We start from the raw sequence: 6,009 nt of genomic DNA, 5'->3' as shown, positions 1-6,009 counted from the left end.
TAGCTCGGAAATGATTCCTTTCCTTTTTGTCATTCACTCATTATGTATTTGTTCTTCATAGAAAAAGGGGAAATTTTGTTTTGTGTCGTTAGAAAGGGGGCTAGACTATTGTTGAAAACCATCTTATCATTAGTGGGGATCTAGTGTTAACTAATTTGAATAGACGTTTATGTCAATTTGAGAAAATGTTGTATTTACTCGTTAACGTTTGTGCATGATCTATTAATTTGGAAATTTGTGGGGACCCCGTCATCTGTTTTCCTTGGTCTATCCAACGTCGGTCTAGACCCCATTTAAGGTACCACCTATTAAGGAATCCTTGCCTTTTTTTACTTGATGTACTTAGTAGGATCTGTTACAAAAGGGATCATTATGTAATTAATGTCCGAAGTGTCTGTTGTATATTGATTGTAATCGCCTAAGTGGCAAGATTGTAAAGACATGTAATTATGTAACCTTAACTATATTAAATACCAAAAGGGTCTTGCAGTTGAGCAGACCCGGAGATGTAGCCCATCCGGGGTGAACTCCGAGATCATATCTGTGTTATGTGATGTTTATAGTGTGCTTGTTTTATGTTTTAAATTATCATGGATGGTTGTATTTCTTGCATGAGTGTATGGTGGAAATTTAATGAATTCAAATTTAAGTGCATGACATTATTCATATGGATAAATGTAGTTATTTAAGTTCATAAAACTTGGTGAATCATGGTTATGGCAAGCATTTAAAATATTGAATTTAGAGTTGTGGAAAGGAGTATTTTGATAAGGTTAAATGAACGTAGTAATAATGGAAGGAACCTTGCTAGTTTTCTTTATTGGATTAACTTGTTATTAAGTATATAAATGGAATGGATGTAAAAAGGAAACAAAGTTAAAATTTATGTCACCATTCCTAGATTGAAATCTAAAGGTTGAACATCATATCAACATCTATCCTTTTGCCTTAGTGAATGAAATTCACGCCATGTTAATTATGCTTCATTGCATTGGATGATTCATTAAGTTATTTCACGCTTTAACCTTAACTATATTCCTCACTAGAGTAAAATGATAATCGTGTGGACTCAATTAGGTAATTCATGTTGTATATTGGATGAATATACTTAGTAATTTATGTTGTAATCTTAACCAATAATCCTCACCAGATTTACTTTATAATTGTGTGAACTCAAATAGATATCCCTATTTTAATCCATATAAAAGGAATCCCTCATGATTGCTAAAATTAATCTTAAATGGAAAAGTAATTGAATTGTTGTTTATACATTAAATCCTAGTTAAAGTATCTCTCGCATATTACTGTCATCTAACAAAAAGAGGGGATATGCAAAAAGATAATTGTATTTTAAACCCAATAGAAGGACGCCATTATGATCTTATTTCTCTAATCTTGAAATGATGAATATCACCTTGCTAAATATATCTTAATTTAAAGGATGAACTCATGGGATTCCTAATACACTCTCATCTAAATGAAGTTAGTCCATCTCTTTGCATTATTAAAACATCAAATGAATCCTATGGCTACTCACATTATACCCTTCATAAAAGAACTTCCACTCATCAGTTGGCTATGCACGAAATCTAATGAAGGGAATCTCATTCTATTAACTGTGGTTAATCTTTAAGAAATGAATTCCTCTCATCAACCATGCTTTTAATATTAACAAAAAAAAAAGTTAACAAATGTGGGTGAATATCTTAAAATCAAATGATGGCATCCTTGTTTTACTAATCGAAGTATAACCCTAAACGAATGAATCTCGTAAAGCATATTTATAGTATTAAAGGATGATGTCAAGTGTGGATGGTCATTTTAAAACTCTAATGAATGAACCTTGTTATATTTATAGGCGCTTGAGCCCATTTGGAGACCTCCTAATGTAATTATGAATTAAAGTGCAATGAATAAATAACTTCTCAATGGCTCCCTAACCGTCTATAGTAAATGATCTCTTCCTAAAATTATAAGATGTCAAACCATTGAACACATTTGTAATTAAGATCTATGCATTGTCCTCGTAACTAAGATATCTAGTTTAATGGATCAAATGACGCAAGTTGAGTTAGGTGTAAAGTTGTGTAATCGCGTTGGGAAACTCCCTAGGATCGTTTTAGCCTTCCGCTGTGTTATCTAGATAGAGATAACTTGAGATCACTTCAATCTATCTTAATATTGTAACCTTTTCATTAACACTCTTAGTTATTATAAAAAAAAAAATTTACACTCTATTTGAGTGTTTTTAATTTAAACCCCTAGGGGTTTCCTGGCGGGGCATTACACACAACAAGTTTCACAATCGCACATGCATTCTCGTGGCTTCAAAATTGAATTGTGCATTTTCAAACTTGTTGTTCCATGAAACACCCATTTTGATGCTTCAAAACTTGCGTTTAGGAAGCACAAGCTTCAAAACAATTATTTGCGAGTATGATAAGTTTAATAACTGCACTTTAATGCTCATGGCCCCTCAATTAGAACTTACATTTTCAAGATTGTTGTGCCTCCAAACACCCATTTTGATACTTCAAAACTTGTGTTTAGGAAGCACATGTTTCAAAATCATGATTTGGGAGTATGATAAGTTCCACAATGATGCTTTAATGCTCAAGGCTTCGGAATCAGAACTTGCATTTTCAAGCTTCTTGTGCCTCCAAATAGCCTTTTTGTTGCTTCAATACATACTTTTAGGAAGCATAAATTTCATAATCACGCTTTAATGGTCATGGCTTCAGAATCTAAACTTGCATTTTCAATCTTGTTGTGCCTCCAAACACCCTTTTTGATGCTTTGAAACATGCTTTTAGGAAGCATAAATTTAAAAGTGATGATTTGGGAGTATGATAAGTTTCATAATCGCGCTTTCATGGTTGTGGCTTCAGAATCAAAACTTGCATTTTCAACCTTGTTGTGCCTCCAAAGACCCTTTTTGATGCTTTAAAACATGTTTTTAGGAAGCACAAACTTCAAATGATGGTTTGGGAGTACGATAACTTTCACAATTGTGCTTTCATGCTCGTGGTGTCAAAATAAGAACTTCCATTTTAAAGCTATTTGTACTTCCAAACACACATTTTGATGCTTCAAAACATGTGTTTAGGAAAGCACAAACTTGAAAATCATGATTTGGGAGTACGATAAGTTTCATAATCGTGCTTCACCATACTCATGGCTTCTGAATCAGATCTTTCATTTTCAAGTTTGTTGTGCCTCCAAAGACCCGTTTTCATACTTCAAAACTTGTGTTTAGGAAGCACAAGCTTCAAATTGATGATTTGGAAGTATGATAAGTTTCATAATCATGCTTTCATGCTTGTGGCTTTGAAATCAAAACTTGTATTTTCAATCTTCTTGTGCCTCCAAACACCCTTTTTGTGTCTTCAAAACATGCTTTTAGGAAGGATAAATTTAAAAGTGATGATTTGGGAGTACAAAAACTTTCATGGTTGTGGATCCAGAACCTAAACTTACATTTTCAATCTTGTTTTGCCTCCAAACACCCTTTTTGATGCTTCAAAACATGTGTTTAGGAAGCACAAACTTAAAAATGATGATTTGGGAGTACAATAACTTTCATAATCGTGCTTCGGAATAAAAACTTGCATTTTCAAGCTTGTTGTCCCTCCAAACACACATTTTGATGCTTCAAAACTTGCGTTTAGGAAAGCACAAACTTCAAAATCATGATTTGGGAGTTCAATAAGTTTCATAATCAGAGTACGATAAGTTTGTTGATCATGCTTTCATTCTCATGGCTTCTGAATTAAAACTTGCAATTTCAAGCTTGTTGTGCCTCCAAACACCCTTTTTTATGCTTCAAAACATGCTTTTAGGAAGCATAAATTTAAAAATGATGATTGGGGAGTATGATAAGTTTCATAATTGCACTTTCATGGTCATGGTTTCAGAATCAAAACTTGCATTTTCAATCTTGTTGTGCATCCAAACACCCTTTTTGATGCTTTAAAAAATGTGTTTAGGAAGGGCAAACTTCAAAATGATGATTTTAGAGTACGATAACTTTCATTATCGCACGTTCATACTCATGGCTTGAGAACAAAAATATGCATTTTCAAGCTTGTTGTCCCTCCAAACACCCATGTTGATGCTTCAAAACATACATTTAGGAAGAAAAACTTTGAAAATGATGATTTGGGAGTACGATAATTTTCTTAATCATGCTTTCATGTTCATGAATTCTGAGTCAAAACTTGCTTTTCCAAGCTTGTTATACCTCCAAACACATATTTTGATGCCTCAAAACTTGCGTTTAGGAAAGCACAAACTTCAAAATCATGATTTGGGAGTACGATAACTTTCATAATCGCACTTTCATACTCATGGCTTCTAAATCAGATTTTGCATTTTTGAGTTTGTTGTTCCTCCAAAGACCCAATTTCATACTTCAAAACTTGCGTTTAGGAACCACAAGCTTCAAAATGATGATTTGGAAGTATGATAAGTTTCATAATCATGCTTTCATGCTTGTGGCTTCGGAATCAAAACTTGCATTTTCAAGATTGTTGTGCCTCCAAACAACCATTTTGATGCTTCAAAATTTGCATTTAGGAAGCATAAGCTTCCAAATGACGATTTGGGAGTACGATAATTTTCATAATCGTTCTTTCATGCTTGTGGCTTCGGAATCGGAACTTCCATTTTCAAGCTTGTTGTTTCTCCAAACATGCATTTTGATGCTTCAAAATGATGATTTGGGAGTATGATAGTATCACAATTGCACTTTCATGCTCATGGCTTCAAAATCCAAATGTGCATTTTCAAACTTGTTCCATGAAACACCCATTTTGATGCTTTAAACTTGCATTTAGGAAGCACAAGCTTCAAAATGATGATTTGGGTGTACGATAAGTTTCCCAATCACACTTTCATGCTCATGGCTTCGAAATCATAACTTGCATTTTCAAGCTTATTGTACCTCCAAACACAGATTTCCATACTTTAAAAGTTGCATTTAGGAAGCACAAGCTTCAAAATGATGATTTGGGAGTACAATAAGTTTTATAAACACCCTTTTTGATGCTTCAAAACATGCTTTTAGGAAGCATAACTTTCAAAATGATGATTTGGGAGTATGATAAGTTTCATAATCGTGATTTCATGGTGGTGGCTTCAGAATCAAAAATTGCATTTTAATTCTTGTTGTGCCTACAAAAACCCTTTTTTGATGCTTCAAAACATGTGTTTAGGAAGCACAAACTTCAAAATGATAATTTGGGAGTACTATAACTTTCATAATCGTGCTTTAATGCTCGTGGCTTTGGAACAAAAACTTGCATTTTCAAGCTTTATGTCCGTCCAAACATCCATGTTGATGCTTCAAAACATACATTTAGGAAGCATAACCTTGAAAATGATTATTTGAGAGTACGATAAGTTTTTGAATCAAAACTTGCCTTTTCAAGCTTGTTGTACCTCCAAACACACATCCCGATGCTTCAAAACTTGCGTTTAGGAAAGCATAAACTTCAAAATCATGATTTGGGAGTACCACAAGTCTCATAATCACGCTTTCATACCCGTGGCTTCTGAAACAAAACTTGCATTTTCAAGTTTATTGTGCCTCCAAATATCCATTTTCATACTTCAAAACTTGCATTTAGGAACCACAAGCTTCAAAATGTTAATTTAGAATTATGGTAAATTTCATAATCATGCTTTCATGCTTGTGGCTTCGGTATCAGAACTTGCATTTTCAAGCTTGTTGTGCCTCCAAACAATCATTTTGATGCTTGAAAATTTGCGTTTAGGAAGCATAAGCTTCAAAATGATGATTTGGGAGAACAATAAGTTTCATAAATCGCACTTTCATGCTCATGGCCTCCGATTCAAAACTTGCATTTTCAAGCTTGTTGTAACTCCAGACACCCATTTTGATGCTTCAAAACTTGTGTTTGATTAGAAAATGATTCAAAATGATGATTTGGGAGTACGCTACTTAAAAACTTGAGTTTAGGAAGCACAAGCTTAAAGTGATGATTTGGG

The sequence above is a fragment of the Cryptomeria japonica genome, chromosome 5, assembly GCF_030272615.1.
Source record: "Cryptomeria japonica chromosome 5, Sugi_1.0, whole genome shotgun sequence".
NCBI classification, from domain to species: domain Eukaryota; kingdom Viridiplantae; phylum Streptophyta; class Pinopsida; order Cupressales; family Cupressaceae; genus Cryptomeria; species Cryptomeria japonica.
The sequence above is the reverse complement of the archived record's forward strand: the minus strand, read 5'-3'. Positions refer to the sequence as shown.